The following is a 16,335-nucleotide window of genomic DNA, read 5'->3' on the forward strand; positions in this document are numbered from 1 at the left end:
ACTACAGTTGGGGTGGACTTCAGTGAAACTTAAACTTGGTTCTTTGCCAGTATTTACAAGGAAGAGCTTAGCAGCATACTTTCTGTGAGCAAGGTGGATACAATGCAGCCAAATTCTCTGATATAATCTTACTTCTTCAGCATTCTGCTGACATCCTCCATACCATGCATGAATGTATTCTGAAGCTCTTCTGAGCTTGCTAGGCATCTCCCTATACTTTTGCATGCTTTTACGCATAAAGGATGTTGCTAGTTGCTATCTTAAAAAAGCAAACTTTTAAGAAGCATAAGCCAGTGTTTCACAGCAATTAACATCCTTCTTGTGCTGGCCACCCCATACCTGGATGCAGCACTCCAGGTGGGACCTCACAAGAGCGGAGCAGAGAGGGACAATCCCCTCCCTCCACCTGCTGGCCACTCCTCTGTTGATGCAGCCCAGGATGCAGTTGGCCTTCTGGGCTGCAAGCGCTCACTGCTCGCATATGTCAGCTTTTTGTCCACCAGAACTCCCAAGTCCTTCTCTGCAGGGCTGCTCTCCATGAGTTTTTCTCCCAGTCTGTGCTCATGTCTGGATTTGCCCTGACCCAGGTGCAGCACCTTGCACTTGGACTGGTTGAACCTCATTAGGTTCACATGGGCCCACTTCTCAAGCTTCTCCAGCTATATATTGAGGAGGTATATATTAAGGAGGTATATATAAGGTATATACCTTATATATTAAGAAGGTATGTATTCAGGAGGCATCATTATGGTCACCATCAATGAAAATATGAAGACTAAGTCTGAAGCATTACAGTTTTTGTCACTTGCTAGAGAACAGAGGGAAACCTGTTATGCAGAATAGCATATGGCATGTACTGTTTTTCAGGGAAGAACCAGGAGCAGAAGATGGCACTATATGACATGGCTTAATGTTGAGTAAAAGGAACTTCTAACTGCTTCCATTTAAGCTATACAAGAGATTTTGTATTCATAAAAAAGTATCATTAGCAACCTGTACCATTCATTTTACTAATAAATTCCCAACTAAAATTTCATTAGATTTGAAAAGTTATGAATTACTCTTCTGTTACCATGAAAGCATTCTAACTCTTGCAGGTGAGCCAACACTCATGCATCCCTTTGTGCTCATCATTAATACCAATCTGCAAGTTAAATAAAAAGGTACACTGAAGACAGCTTCCTAGGAACTCCGCTGACATTTCCCTTTGCCAGCTCTAACAGCTCAGAGACTCACACTCAAAAAATCTGAAATGGAAGTGATTCAAAGTGAGTTAGGATGTTGCTAATCAGAGAGGATGGAGTCAACCTGAAGTCCTTAAATTTGTGGCTGCAGTGTAACATTTCTTGAACATGATTTTGTTGATAGGCACTTCTGACTTTCCTTCAGCTCTCTGTAGTGCATAACAGCAATCTGACCACTACATCCCTCAGGTAAAAGCACTGGGATATCCCTTGCGTAAACTAATATAGCAACATTTTAGAAGCACAATTTTCATCAACAAGGATTCAAGTCTAAACTAACAATTTATATCCTATTAAGAAATTTCTAACTATGAATTTGACTCAATTTTGTCTGTCAGTTACATTTATAACACTCAGGTTAGAGATGTAAGGATAACAGCACATTAAAAAAATCTTTGGGTTTGGTGGTGCTAGCATTGTCTGCAAGCTCAACAAACCACTGCACTCATTTACTAGTAAAGAAAGCCTTTGTAACCCACATGGAAAGGTAGTAAAAACTGCCCCAAAAGTTTTTTCTATGAAAATAAGGTTACATGCTAACAAACAGAATCACAGAATCACAGAATCGTCTAGGTTGGAAGAGACCTCCAAGATCATCTAGTCCAACCTCTGACCTAACACTAACAAGTCCTCCACTAAACCATATCACTAAGGGCTACATCTAAACGTGTTTTAAAGACCTCCAGGGATGGCGACTCAACCACCTCCCTGGGCAGCCCATTCCAATGCCTAACAACCCTTTCAGTAAAGAAGTTCTTCCTAACATCCAACCTAAACCTCCCCTGGCACAACTTTAGCCTATTCCCCCTCGTCCTGTCACCATGCACGTGGGAGAATAGACCAACCCCCACCTCTTTACAGCCTCCTTTAAGGTACCTGTAGAGAGCGATGAGGTCTCCCCTGAGCCTCCTCTTCTCCAGGCTGAACAACCCCAGCTCCCTCAGCCGTTCCTCGTAAGACTTGTTCTCCAGACCCCTCACCAGCTTCGTTGCCCTTCTCTGGACTCGCTCGAGCACGTCCATGTCCTTCCTGTAGCGAGGGGCCCAAAACTGAACACAGTACTCGAGGTGCGGCCTCACCAGAGCCGAGTACAGGGGCACAATCACCTCCCTAGACCTGCTGGCCTCACTGCTTCTTATGCAAGCCAGGATGCTGTTGGCCTTCTTGGCCACCTGAGCACACTGCTGGCTCATATTCAGCCGACTATCAACCAATATTGCCAGGTCCTTCTCCGCCAGGCAGCTTTCCAGCCACTCATCTCCCAGCCTGTAGCGCTGCTTGGGGTTGTTACGCCCCAGATGCAGGACCCGGCACTTAGCCTTGTTGAACTTCATGCAGTTGACAACCGTACGACCAATCTATAAAACATTTTGAGCATATGAGCACCCAAAATACCTGTAAAGTGAAATTAAGTTTCCAAAGCATATCAGTTGTATGAGTGCATATCAAGATTCAAGAGTATCAGGTTAAAAAGCACTAAGCTACTGTAATTATATTCTCTTTATTAACAAAGAGCTATCATCCCATCTTTTTTACCACCTCTTCATGCAAAGATTGAAGCTGTGCACCACAGAGCAATTACAGAAACAAATATCACATCCATCTTTCAAACTATGTATTATGCTTCATCAAGACTTGACTTGACTTTTGGTCACTGTGCAATTGGTGTGTATTAGGTTTGCAAATGGATACGTGAAAGCCGTGCATTTAATAACGAATGCATGACTGGTTGGCCAGGGAATCAGAGAGATTCATCAGTGTAAAGATATGAGAGCCTGCCGTGATAAACTTTGTATATTGACACCTCTTGAAATGTCTTTAGCATCTGTTTATCTCACCACTTGTTTGAAGTAGTCCTACATGTACAAATAAAAGGGAGCCCCGAACAAAATGTCTACTTTCCAACTACAGACTGGACACGTCTGATAAAGTTACTAAGACCAGTACAGGAAAAAAATGCTTCACCCTCTTTAAAGACTGCCTTCATTCCTTTCTGCCGTCTCTCCATGCTCACGTAAATTTCTTATGGACTCTAAAAGAATGGTGACAAACATATTTGGCCTCCCCATTCTCAGGCACCTTAAGGCCTGCTTGTAGTAACCTCATACAGCTTTCTTTTCCCTAGGAGCAACAGCTCTTCCTGCTGTGGACAGTAAGCATGCCATAAGCATCACAATCTTTCTGGTGCCCCCAAATCCTTTATCACAACCAGGGCAGGCTCGAGGTTTCTCAGCCTTCCTCAGCAAACCAGAATCCCACTGGATATAAGAGACGTAAGATTTACCTTCTTAAGTAACCAGCGGATGAAACTGTACAATGTAAGAGCCACTTCAATAAACCAAACCAGAAACTGATCACAAAGAGGCCCCTATCTGATAATGCTTCTGATATACTATGTATGTTCAACCTTAACTCAGTTGATGGAAGTTTGTTTTCTACCCGCTGTATTCTCAAAGCACATCCAGAAAGAACTAAGAAAAATCTGAATATAAATGAGAATGACCAATCCAGCATTTAAGTAAAAATGGATGAACGTGGCCATCTCAATCATAAGGCCATTCAGAATAATACCACTGTCAGTTTGTTCAAAGCCTCTAAAGTGCCTATCAAAACAAGTAAGACGTGTAAGCTGCTAGGGGATCCACTTTAAATAAACACAATTTTAAAATATTAAACAAATATTAATGCAGATGAAATCAGAACAAAACATTTCAACTTTGTCAAACACGAGTAACATCTTTCATAGCATTTTTGAAGTTATCTATCTACATTCCAATTTATTAAAACTTCTTGTGCACCAGAAGAAGACAGATTTCAAGGCAGAAATGCATAAAGGCAGGCTGCAGGCGTCCAAGTCCCTGAAAGGCACGATGATGTTGCAGTTGGAAAGACAAACATATTCTAACAAGTCACGTGCATCGTCATCTTAAAAGACTGTCCAGAGGTTTCTTTACTACCAGGCCTGCCTTTGACCTTGACAATATGACATAAATACTTCTGCTCTTCTACTTTCTCCACCATGACCCTCAGATGAGACTATTTCCCTTTTCTTGTTCTTCCTGTCTTGGTAAATACTCTGCATTGTATGAGGGGAACTAATTCAGCCCAGCCTCTCGGTGAGCAGAATTACGTATGTTTATATTGAGAGGCTGCATTGTTAAGCTGCAGGTCCCCAAAAAGCATATACAAAGCTAGCATCTTTACAATGATTTACTGAAAGCAGCAGCTCGTTTTAATAAAACCATCCCAAAACATAAAATTGATTGAACCAACTGCTGTGCAGGGCATACACAACAGCTGATCAAAATCATTCAAGATTTTTATTCCTATAGAATATCTCCAGAGCTTGTAGAGTTTTCCCCACTTTATTACTTCAGTTCTGATACACAACTCACTTAGGCAAGCAGAAAAAATAAGGCTGGCTGGTACTTGATCTGATATTTTTAACCAGAAACTTAGATAAATTCAAAATAATCTCAAATCCAAATGAAAATAAAAGTCAAATACACTTGATAATCATCAGTAGTTTTCATAAGGTAAAGACCATTATTTTCCCATTTATCACCCTTCAAATGATATAGTATGCTTTGACTAATTGTATTCCAAAGAAGTTCCAAAACATATCATAGAGATTACTCTAAAGGCCACAACATTTCTTCCATTTCAAAAAAATAATTTAATGGATAGATTTATAATAGCATTTTAATATAAAAAAGAACACTGTGTTTTAAAAAGGCAGAAAAAGATGAAACTTCTTCCAATGAAAAAAGATATAATTGCTAACTTTACTTTCCTTATACAAAATATCACTGATAAGAGTTTATCTATTTTGTTGAGCCTAACAAGTAGCTCACCTTTTCAGAGTGTGCTACATGAAGCTTTGTTTGCCTTTTATATAGTAAAGTAATTTTATGGTATTGTGTCACAATGAAGGACAAAGATAAGCCAACTGTTTAGATTCCTCTTCTTTATGTTGTGGCTTTGATCACTAACAATGCTGCGTGAACAGCCAACAGAAGGCTGACATTTCATAAAATATGCAGTGATAAAAACTAATACTGTAGCATCTGGGAGCGATATATAAAATGCAGAAATACACCTAATAACTGTGATCTTAAATTACAAGTTACTAAAAGCAAAATAAGCAGCGCACCTAAAAGAAATAGCAAGATTAAGGCAGGATTTCTGTGCTTCTACTCCTAAAAATAAATTTAGAAGAATTAATCTAAGTTATGCTATCCATTATTCTTAACAATTCTTCTGGTTCCCTTGGATCTTAAAAGCAGCCTTGTAGTAGAGTGCTTTTTTGCCGTATCATTAGGTATCAGCAAAAGCTAAACACATTATAAGCCTTCTTTGTGCTGTATTAATGCTCTAATGCTTTGTGAAATCCCCTTTATTGTCTCTTTTAAAATATCAATCACGCAAAATACATATAAAACCCAGTGACTAACTCTTTGCTGGTGTGGGAAAACCTGAAGCTCTGCCCTGACCAAAATAAGTAAAAAAAAAAACAAAAACAAAAACAAACAAACAAAAACTTTCAATAAGGTGCATATATTAAGTACATCTCAGAGTATAAATTTCATTATTTTTGTTTATTTAAGAACAGGTCACATAAAACGGAGGATTGCATCCTAGAAAGCAGTGAATCCCTAAAGAACTTAGAAGTCACAGTAAATAAACCAACTGCTCCTATATTGCTGTAGCTAGGAAGTTAAAGACAATCCCTGGGTGCATTACAGGGAAATATATGGTAGTATTAAGGAAATTATCTGCACATATGGCATTAGTGGAATACCATATCCTGGCATAGTATCTTCAATTTAAAAGAAAGTTGAAATTAAAAGGGCCTAAAAGGACTTAAAAGAACTACTATCAGGAAAACCTCTTCATGTGTGGGAGAGAGATATTTAAGATCAATATATTTCGTCTATTTATGATAAGATTAAAGATGTCTCAACTGTGATCTACAACTTACTACACGTGGAAAAGATGTGATAGTCAATAACTTTAATTGTGTCCTATTATCCTTTTCTATGCTTGATTACTGAAATACAAAATTGGATAAATTTAGTCTAGGAACACAATATCTTAATTATTACATCAGGTTAGCTAGGGACATAATGCATATCCTTTTGTGTCATAAATATCAAGCTCAAACTGAAGTAATGATTTTGATTAAAAAAAAAAGAATTAAATCTTTACCTTGTATTATGGCAAAGATGGAACAGCTATATAATCAAAATGATCTCTCCTGTACTGGAAGCAGTTTAATATTTAAGAAGCTGCAACACACAATTAGCTTTAAAAGACAGTTTTACAAACCAACTTTGTTCTCATTTGCAATTTCACAGGTCACATGCTTTTCTCCAATTACTCAATATGAAAAAGTTGCTTGATCTAATGTAATAATAATTTTAGAAAAAGGTGCAAGCATACTATCTTTCTTTATGAGAATACATCATCTAGAAACAAGGAAACAGTGACCTACGTGAAACAACAGGTATGCCAGCCACTGGTCATCCACAGGTCTATGGAACGGCAATCTGAAGCTGAAACAATTGAACAAAAAACAAACATAAATGAATTGTCCCAGTTAATCTGAATATAATGGTGCAAGACCTGCTTATGACACAATAGAAAGGGCAGGACTTCGTCAGCATAGCTGAGATCAAGAAAAATACCTGAAGACCGAATCTTACTAAGGAAAACAAACACAGCTTTTTAGTACTAGGACCTCATTTTGTAACGGAAGAAAAGGAATTATGCATCAGGTGAAAAAGAATGCAAAAGAAAATCCATATTTGGTGCCTGAAGAACTGTGAAGCATATTTTCTGTCTGAAAAACCCATAACAGTTTAAGTACGTGGGAGGCAATTGTCCTTGTGCTTATAATTAGAGTTTGAATTTAGGGATTTCACTGCTTAATGCACACCCACCCGCCTGTTATTCTTACCATGGTTTTTTATGTCACTTAATGGAGATGAATACTCTTTTCCCACCTCATATTTACATCAAGGCTATTTAATTTTTTTAGGCTGCTATAATAGGTTAAACGGCAGTCTCAACATCACTCTTCATCTCCCACTGGACAACGAATGGCATTATAAGACTGAGAATAGATGAAGGCATATTTACATTCATAATGTTCTTGACTATAACATTTATGTAAATTATGATTTTACATTTGCAAATACTATAATTCTCAGTTTCAATGAATACTTTACTACTCTTTCATCATTAACTTTCTATGTATATTACATGGAGAGAAAACACCAATGAAAAATAAAGAAACTAAGCGCTGTGATCAGAGAGCTGCACATCTTCTGTAAAAGGAAAAAATGCTTTATTTCTAAATCGATCTTGCCCTTGTATAGGCAGGGAGTTGGACTATACCTCACTGTTCATCGGGAGTGGAGAAAGCACGCAGAGGTTGCTTAAATTTTAACCCAAATTTTTTCCCCATCTGTATAAATCTTATTTTTTCTATTCATTGATGAAATGCCATCGAAACACTATGTTAATTACAGGACTGCATCTAGAGTTTGGGAGCATGTTTACAGATGTTACACAAGAATGAAAAACTCTGAAATATCAATTTTCATTAGCTAAGCTATTGCTCCACCAAATGGATGGAATGACATTTAAAGATCCTCAGAGTGCAAAATAAACTTTTCAGTTAAAAGAAAATATTCAACTCTCAAACCTACCTTAGCACATACAAATTTACACACAGACACTGTATATTTATATGCACTTTGCCTCAATTTTTCTATCATAGTCAGCTAAATATTTCCTTCAGTCTTATAACTTATGTCTCTGACCCTAAAAACACTTTCAGAATGAAAAACTGTCAAGTGAAATTGGTCCAAATATTCTTATTTGAAACTAGTAACTTTTTTTTGTGTTTTGATAAGAGCTCAGTGTGACATTTTTAGAACGTAAATGCAAATATATGTAATGAAGCAGCTCTCAGACTACCAGAGTCTCAGATATGTGTATCATTTCTGAAGAGGTGATTCCCTGATAACCTTAGGACCACTACACGAATGAAGAAATGTTACTCATCTTAAGGAAGCTAAATTGGGAACCTACGACTAGTTAAGTCGGTCTTGTGTATGTAAATCTGCTGCTTATGTCTGTCATTCTCCAAGTTACTCAATGTGTAATCATTAGAAGACTTAACTTGAAATGCAAGCACTGAATACATTCAAACAGAAACTCTTTAACGTTAAAAGAACAGTGACTTCTCTGGTCACCTTACCCCTGCACCACGTATTAAAAACAAATCTAAAAGGCTTTCAAGTTTATTTTGTAGTTTGGCAAATGGAGAATGTGTTGACTCAGATGATGAGTCAAACCAAACCTCCTGTCCTATTTAGTATCTCTTCCCTTTACACAGCTGAACTTGCACCAGTTTATTTACTATGTAAAGTATTAAATGTCCTATGATTCCGCTGAATGCCTGATAAAAGAGAAGCCAGCAGAGGTGTCACTGCTACAGTTATGTGAATTATGGCTTCCAAACAGGAATTCATTTGTCCTCAGCACCCTACAAACACTGTGAAAAGGGACAGCCATTCTGTGGGTTTTTAACAGTAAAACCAACAGGGAAGTTAGAGAGACCTTTCCAAACTTACAGAGTTTGTACTGGAAACAGTCAAAACATTTAATACCATTCTCTGCACGTATGCTGCAGGGGAAATACAGAGAACTTATGCTAGCCTCAACATTAATTGCAAAAAACTAAAATAGTCACAAGAAATAAGATGCTGTAAAACACTTCAGTACTGCCAAATTCTTGTATGCATCTTTTACCATGATTCTTCCAAGAACCCCACACAAAGATTCTTTGATGTTTTAGGCTCTTGCATTTTAAGTGTGCTCACTAATAATACATTCGAGAAGGCAGTACATCACGAGTAGTATGAGGAAAGTTACAAAATTACACAGTCAAATTTTCTTTTCAAAGAAACTAGGTGTACATAGCGTATCTCTGCAAAGTAAAAATAAAATAATGTCATGAACTAAGAAACTTGTTGAATATTAGAATCTTCTTTTTGATATAAGACATGATAGAAGATGAACTGTTTCACCTTGTTTTTTGGAATAAGAAAAAGGGTTTGTATGGGAATGTTTTTATATTTTTGCTAGACTATTACACATCTTTGCTAAAAGCTAAACATTGAAGTAAAAAAAAAAAAAGCATGATTGTTTCCCCCCAAAGTGCAAATCCATGCAACTTTCATACCTATAGTTTTCATGCCCCCCAAAAATCTGTAATTCATTCAACAGTTACACTTCATTGATGAAAGTAATGAAAAAAACATTTTCACACTGAGAAAAGTCAGTTACAGCATGACAATTCAGAAAAGTACCATTGTATTTGCTTCCCAAGACTCAGTCTAAAGGACCAACAGCAAACTAAGTACAATCTGTGCTTTCAAAAGCAATGCGTAATTAAGGTTTCCCTACCATTTACTGAGGGAAAAAATACTATTGCTTCTGGATTTTATATTCATTAAAATCATTTTACTGTCAGATGGTATGAGCATCTCCAAGCAAGAGTGTCTTGATCTACTTTTTCTTGTTACGTTTCATGGGAAGAATACACTCATCTAAAAAGGTAAGCATTTTCTTCCCTTTCTCCCCTCCATACTCTCTTCCCTCCACCAAATAAGGTTATTGTGATAATGACAACGTTTTCTTTGCTCCGGCTTGGATCCCACTACAGAGTATATTTCTTGGATTTTAAAAATAATGTAGATTAATGTCAAAAGGCAAAATTTGAATTAGAGTGATTCATGCAGTAGGTCTACAACTTCCATACAAAGGAAGAGAAATAAACTGAGAAAGAAATAACATTGAGAAAGGCTTCAAAAGCAGATGGAAAACTTCTAATTCTCCTTTTAAAAGTTTAAGTCAGTAGAGCCACTGTTCTCAAAGAAAGTGTTTAATATGAAGTCATATTAAGAATTAAGAATTTGTCCTAGTAGCAAACTTAGTAGCACAGTATTTAATGGGGAGGAGGAAAGGGGAGAGTGACAAGAACAGCCATGAACAAGTCCTTTCCCCCTCAAGAGATGTGGCAGCCAATTTTCTACAACTTTTTTCCTTAAAACTTTATTTGAATTACCACAACTTTGAACCCTTGGCTCTGTCCAAGGACAGCTTAGGCTTCAGAGCCACAGTGCCCAAAATGAGGCAAAGGGAGCAAGCCTGCTAAGAGGCAGGGGCAAGGGAGATGCAGCAAAGATTGCTGACCTAAGAACAATGTGAAGCCTTCCTGATTTCATCAAGTGAGGACCAGCTACATAAAGCTGACAAATCCTGGCGTAATACCAAGAGAGAAGGATGTCTGAAGAGCAAGTATGGGCTGGAAACACAAAGCAGTCTTACCCCTTGCTGGGACTATCTAACAGCTCCAGAAATAAAGCTATAGGAGCTACTATCAGTGATGTGTTAGTAACATGTACATGTTCCTCACATGCGCTCTTGTGAGGAATTGCTATAACAATCCTGGACCTGTTTTTCACTCTTTAAAGCTGCATATCCTGCAAGTTCTGTCTGATACATATGAGAAAATACAGTCCTTAGCATACAGATATCTCTCTATATATCCACTATCTGCAATACAGCCATAAATTAATCACAAGAATAGGTGCATGGACCACCCATGCTGTAGGAAGAGCAACAAAAACACCTGCAGAAAATGTTCTTTTTTTTTTTTTTTAAGACTTAAAATGGTCTGTTTGTACAGATGTGTGATGACCTCTATGAGCTGCCTAACAGTGTAACAAATGGGTAATTTAGTTGCTCCACAAACCACAGATTACTGTAGTATTTAAGAAGAGATGCCATCTGTAACATGATTGCAAGTCGCCAGATAGTGCTTTTAAGGCTGGTGTACAAGTTGTTTATTGAACTTAAAGGAAGTAACTGACAAGTTATAGAAAAAATATATGTAAGATGCAACCTATTCTAGAGCATGTTAGAAAATATGTAACATCACTTAAAGATTTCTTCCTAGAAGGCACTGACTTTCAATTTATAACCACTTTCTGAAGTATTATTATTTCCTATTTCCTTATTAATTATTTCAATAGTAAAACATGCTTGACCAGGTTCACTATGCTGTCAAGTGAAAAAATTTGAAACAAGAAATTGGGAAGTATTAAGTCAAACACTGATCCTGAAGAAGGCTGGGATAATTTCAAGCAGAGAGAAATATAGGAAAATAAATAACTGGGATTTTTAAGTATTCTATCTTCAGAGAAATTACTGGTCTTAAATATAGGTTTAACAACATAGGAATAATAAACAAAACATATGAAGCGTGTATTATCACTTTCCCACCAAAGAAATCTTACCAAGATTTAATTCAAGATCTGAAAAATCTATAGCATTACCAGTCTTGAAACAACTGCCAAGCTTACCCTGAAGCACACGAATATATAATTTTAAAGCAGCTATATTAATATCTGGAATATTAGGGATCCTCAAAAACCTCAACTACAATGTTCTTTTCTGAAGTAATATTCATTGCTTTCCTTAATGATATTTCTATTTTCTTACTTTCCTAAGAAGATCTGTAGGAAGAAAAATGGCCAAGGACAGAAGCGATTCACCCTTCAGCAAAAGGGATGGGGAAAGTAAACAGGTGCATTTTGGCAGTCTATTTTAATCATGAAGACAAAGCAGGCAATTTCATTTTTCTTTCTTCCCTGCTCATCTGCACTCAGCAGCCAACAAGAAGCAGCAGATCTATTGATTACATGCATGGGTAAGTAAAATCAAGAGATAAAATGGAAGGTAGAGCAGCAGCTACCGCTTTGAGTTTGCATCTCCACTATCAAGACTTCCCTGTAGCCTGGTCTACTACTGAACAAGTGTAATAGCTACTTTGCAAATGAAAGATATCTGGCAGGTTACATGGAAACCACTGCTGCCTGAAGCTAAGTCTTCTTCACTGGTCTGAACATTGCCTCTAACACACTGAGTGAGAGAGGAGGGAAGCATTTCAGCACTGAATTTGGCTCACTCCGAACTCACCATGGGGTAGAAGCCAACTTTGCTGAAAGACTTACTGCCTAAAAGAAAGATTTCCCAGGCTTGTTCATGAGCATACAAATCTTGATCTATATTAAATGTACATTGAGCTAACCAGAATAGTCAAATGTTGCTATAGCAATTTTCAATAAAAATTTTAACTAGTTTTTGAAAGACACATGTTCTCTAGTAATAGGAAAAAGGCTATTTTTGTTAGTTTCTCTAAAGAAAGAAAGAAGCCATTCCCAAAATTATGCACATCAGTACAATGAGTTCATTATAATTATTTACTACAGCATTATCATGTCATTTTTGAATTTTATAAAGTTGGATGGAATGAAAACTGTTCTTGATATAACCTATAATAAGCAATATAAACACTTGAAAATGTTGAAACCATATATCCAGACTTGCATACAGAAACAGTAAACTACCAAAATCACCAGTCTTTACTTCTCAATTCTTTTTGACAGTTCCAAAATTCAGGCACACATCCAGAAGAACTTTCTGCCCCACGTCTGGTCAGTAAAGAAATTGAGGTTAACCTTTAATTTTTAATGTCACCTGCAGCCAGTGACTGCTTTTTCTAATGCAAGTGACAGATAAACAGAAAAACACTCCCAAGATGATACACAAAGCACCACACACCATAAGTGCATTTTTATTTTTATACCAACTCAATTTCTCAAATGGATAACCAATGTTCCTACTAATTTACATTAAGAATTGAGTGAGGCATGAAAATAGTTCTGATGCATAGACTCTATTTCTTTAATGTACTGCACAGTGTTCTGTACTGTACTGCAACACCAGAAAAAAACTAACTACACTTGAAAGGTACAGAAACTGTACATACAAAACCACAAGCACATACATCTCTTACAAAATCACTTCAGATAGGGTTTTAAATTATCCAGATCAGCATGAAGGAAAACAACTAATTAAAGTCACTGACGGAAGTTGGTAAAAGCAAAAAAATGTTCCTATTGAGTTTCCTGACCTTTAATCTGTTGAACTCAAGTTTTTCTGTAGATCAATACCAGTACACTAAATCTACATTGCCAGCATTTCAACTTTCTAATTCCTTTACACAATTCAGTAGTAACACTCTAACATTTGCAAGGCAGTTCCAAACTAAACGGGAAATATGGCAAATTGAGGTAATATAATCTAGATATTTAAGGCAAAATTGGCAAGTCTTTAACAGCAAACACTGTATCACCACTAAATGAGACCATGCTGTTAATGTAAAAAGTTTGAATTAGATAGTGAATTGCTCCTCCAGGTCAGGACTGAGAATATATTATGGGAGAAGGTGAAGAAAGGCTCCCACTTAAGCTATGTTTCACCAGTTCCATGGAAAGCAGACTTCAATACAGTTACCCATTGCCTTCAAAACCACATACTACAGAGTATTTTCAATTGTCTTCTAAAATTTAGTATGGTAAATTGGGGGAAAAAGCACCTATGCTTGTAAAATAAAAGTCAGTTTACAGAAAGGGTATTTAAAATAATTTTAGAACAACTACAGGAAACATCACAAACACCATCTTTGTAAGTGCTAAAAATGTAACTGACATTAATGAAAATGAGGCAAAATTAGTAGTTTTTTTTTAAAGATAAAAAAATTAACTCACATATTTGGCAGATGTTCAAACCCAAACAAGACAGTTGTCCTTAAAATGATATTCTCCCCACCTTCAGCAGTCAGTAGTATTGGGATAAAGATAAAGGCCAGCAATTAGCACAAACAAGGGAGCTGGAGTAGCAGCCCTGGCACCACTCTTCTGAACTTGACTTCTGGATGGAGAATAAAGATGCTTGATGAAAAAATGCCCCAAATATTAAATTCTTAGTTTGACTTAAATTAAGGCATTGCATTTCTTATGGAAATATCCATGTAACAAAAAAAGTCTGGTGACTGAAACTAATTTTTTTTCCCCAAAGTCGAATAAGTATTTCACACAATCATGTAGCAGAATAGATAGAAATAACATATAAAATAATGCCAAGTGGTTCAATTTATTTTTAATAAGATAATAACGGTAGAGAGAGTACTATGTAGACTCAAAAGACAATTGCTGAAGTTTTACTATCTGGAAAACAATTCCAGGGTCTACCAACCCTACTGGATGGGGCTTTGGGCAACCTGGTCTAGTGGGAGGTGTCTCTGCCCATGGCAGAGGGGTTGGAATTAGAGTCCTTTCCAACCCAGCCCAGTCTGTGATTCTATCATTATGAAGACAACTTCAGTATTCAACCTGAAGTTTTATTTTATATCAACTTTCAATTCTTGGCTATTTCTTAGCATTATTTTCAATTCTTCCTTTTCTGAATGAAATTAAAAACATGTACTTTACAAATTTCAGTAACTTGATAGTTAAGGGTACTTTCAAGAAAGTAGTTAATTCATTATTAATAGAGAAAAAAATATCATACAGTGTTTAATAGCACACTACAGATGGTTTTAAAGACACTAAGAATGTTCAAAGCTTTGTTTCTAAAAAATTTAACACATGAAACTCCGTTAAATTCCATTCGGAGCACTGGAAGAGGCTGCCCAGGGAGGTTGTGGAGTCTCCTCTGGAGATATTCAAGGCCCGTCTGGACGCCTACCTGGGCAGCCTGCTCTAAGGAACCTGCTTTGGCAAGGGGGTTAGACCCAATGATCTTTCGAGGTCCCTTCCAACCCCTACAATTCTGTGGTTCTGCGATCAACTGATCAGGGTCTTTATCTGAGATACTTAAGTCTATACACATAACAATGGGATACTCTGATATTTTAAAATAAATTTCCTATTAAAATATGGAAAGTTAACAGTATTGAATTGGAAACAGTATCTTTCCTTTTTGAGAAGTTGGTACCTTACCCTATTTCTACAATGTTTGAACATCTGAGAACACAACTATCCAGGCACCTTTTAAAAATAAAAAGTCCTAGGAGGCACCTATGTCATAGAAGTACCCAAATAGCTTAGTAATCTGTTGTCAACACAGATTAAACTGTGTTTAGAAATAAACCATGAAAACTTTGCTCGCTTTGAAGGAATCAAGCTGGGGACTTCTTTTTAAAAATTTAAATTAAATTCACTTGTCTACACGAGTATATTATGCAGTTCCCACTAAATAATGTTAGTTTCTTACTTAGATTATCATCCTAGTGTAATATACGAGCATATAGATATATTTTTTATTCTAGAGTATACTTTGAGTTATTAAGCCTGGCATTAAATTTTCTAACAAGATGTAATATATCTAATTCAAGAGGGCTTAGAGCATTCCTGTATTACTTATTAATATGTTAAGTGAATGTTTGGACAATTGAATTCAACTAGGTTTTGTAACTAAAACATGTGACAAAATACAATTTTCAGATTACATAGTCCATTTGTCATAACTACTGCTCATTTTAATTTCTATAGGTGTTAACAAATTAAGCAAAAAAAGCAGCACTGACTAAATGCAGAGCAGTAGAGAACTCGGAACTTAAAAGCAACTATCGGCATATGGCCATTAGCAAAGTATCCCTGCTGTTCTACTTCCCCAGTCCTTTCTTTTTTGCTTTTTATACCACCTTCCTGCCTTTACACCTTAAAAGAAGCTGAAGCCTACAAATAAAGAACTGTGCATATGCATACTTCCTTGCTACAGTGAGACCACAGTCTGGTACCGAAGTAATAATGAATAATAACCTAAATATTGCCTCAGATATCACAGCAAATCAGTCGCAACTGGATCCAATCAGTGACCAGTATGCTTAGGAAGATCAATATATTGAATATATTAATCTCGTAAATTCTTACTGAAACCACTAAAACATCCCCAGCTGACAGCTTAAATAATGTTTACGTAGCAAAAGAAATACAAAATATTACTCTACATAAGTTTTGAAAACAGAGGTGGTGCCAACGTATTTCAACCAAGTGCAGCTCAATGGTTTTCACACTGCTGTAATACTAGTTTAAAAGAAGTTACACTGCAGGACAGTCTCCATCTCCGTGCTGATGTTGAGTTTCAATGAGTAGAATTAGAGTTTGGA

The 16,335-nt window shown here is 36.7% G+C and overlaps 1 protein-coding gene across 6 annotated transcripts in view; it reads right to left on the reverse strand.

The window, feature by feature from the left end:
• The window catches only part of TBC1D5 (TBC1 domain family member 5), a 320,762-nt gene that overhangs the window by 240,305 nt on the left and 64,122 nt on the right, over positions 1 to 16,335 (reverse strand). For 4 of the 6 annotated variants that reach the window (XM_080583485.1, XM_080583487.1, XM_080583482.1 and 1 more), the window contains one exon: positions 6,739 to 6,799. The exons of 1 other annotated variant lie outside the window; for it this stretch is intronic. The gene's annotated coding sequence lies outside the window, so the exon portion shown is untranslated. Of the gene's footprint in view, positions 1 to 6,738; positions 6,800 to 13,933; positions 14,097 to 16,335 lie in introns of all 6 variants that reach the window. One more of the 6 variants, XM_080583484.1, reaches the window with a different exon arrangement.

Source organism: Anser brachyrhynchus, assembly GCF_964034855.1.
Source record: "Anser brachyrhynchus genome assembly, chromosome: 2".
Classification (NCBI taxonomy): domain Eukaryota; kingdom Metazoa; phylum Chordata; class Aves; order Anseriformes; family Anatidae; genus Anser; species Anser brachyrhynchus.